The sequence below is a fragment of the Tupaia chinensis genome, unplaced genomic scaffold (assembly GCF_000334495.1).
Source record: "Tupaia chinensis unplaced genomic scaffold, TupChi_1.0 Scaffold000099_1, whole genome shotgun sequence".
NCBI classification, from domain to species: Eukaryota; Metazoa; Chordata; class Mammalia; order Scandentia; family Tupaiidae; genus Tupaia; species Tupaia belangeri.
Window position 1 is genome coordinate 1,802,806 of NW_006159563.1, and position 1,742 is coordinate 1,804,547.

Below are 1,742 nucleotides of genomic sequence, written 5' to 3' on the forward strand. Positions count from 1 at the left end.
TTTTTTTTTTTTACCGGCAATTTTTGAGTGTTCTAGTTCTTCACATCATTTCCAATATTTTTATTATTTTTTTTACTATTAGTCATTTCAGTAGGTGTGACATGACATTTTTGTGGTTTTAATTTATATTTCCCTGATGGCTAATGATTTCATACATATTTCCATGTCCTTTTGACCATTTATATATACATTATATATATAAATTTATCTATACACTTACATCTTTTTTTAGTTTTCAATAGGGTGCATAAACTCACTAGGGATAAAGAGAAAGAGGGAAAGATAAGAGAGAGAGAGAAAGGAAGACAGCACCCCCAAAGAGAGATGATCTTGATGAAATCGCTTCTCCTCCATTCTCCTCTTGGGATTTGGAGCACAAACGCCTGGTGCCACTGTGTCCAGGACTCCAACAGCACTGCCGGCAATGTGGGTTCCAACCACTTTTACCACCGGTCACCAACTGTCCTGATCATTTGTGTGTGTGTGTGTGTGTGTGTGTGTGTGTTAAATGTCAATTAAAATCTTTTTTTTTCTTTTTTAATACTTCCATAGGGCACATGTGCTTGCCCAAAAGTGGCAGAGCGAGATGTGGAGAGACAGAGAAAGTGAGAAGGTATCCTCCGTGAGAGAGGGTTGCACCACAATTCCATTTCTTCCATTTCCCTATCCTTTCAGGGTATTGGGTATGCGCACACTCACGCCCAGTGGGTTTTTCAAGGCATCAGGTCCATGCTCTTTGAGAACCATGCAGTCAGTCATGTGGGATCCAGCCACTTTAACTGCCTCACCACTGTCTGGACCTCTGTTTACATTTCTCTTTATATTGTATTTTGGTGGTCAGAGCAACCACAAATTTATCTGCCTTTTTTTGACTCAACAGTTTATTAATTTACTTAAGCATGTAGTTTTCTGGATCACAAGGATTTTAATATTTTGCAAATATGTACTGATTGCATTTATTACAATATTTTTCTGTTTTGTATTATAGAAGAGGCTTTCTTTTATAAGTATATGTAAGAAAGTATCTCATAAGCTATAATTAACTCTGCAATGATTATTAGAATCCATACAAATTCCATTTTTAGCATGAGGTCTCAGAGGTAGACATAGGTGTGATAATTATTTTGATTCCAGAAAAAAACACAAAAAACAAGTACCAGTGATATTTCCTTAATTAAAGGACTATTACTTTTTTTTTTAATGAAGAAAAAGAATACATTTTTATTCTCTAGAAAACAGAATCTTCTATATATTTCTGGGCTGTAGATGACATTAGAATCCTCAAGAGTTATTTCATTCTGCAGATTTCTATTGGTCCAGATTGATCACCAAATTGACATCATAATGACAAGTTTGAAAAGATGAGAGAGCATGCCTCAGGAATTAAAATATGCCACAGAAGAGGAAACAGATCAAGACAATAGTGCCTCAGACACGCAGCAGGAAAAAAATTTGAGGTTTATATTTTGGAAAGGACATAATGTAGAAGTTTTAAAATATAGTTTTCTGTTCATGGTAACAGTTATAGTGACTTTAGCTTTTTGTATCTATTCAATAACTCTTTATGCTTCTGAGTTACCAGAAAGATATGCTTCAACTCTGCGTGGTGGTATGAGGCATATTCAGTGTATTCAAAATTGTACCCGGCATAGCAGGCTCACAAATGCAATTTTTCTTTCTTTCTTTCATTTTTATTCTTGAGAGGTTTTTTTGTTTGTTTGTTTTTTGTTTTTTGTTTTCCC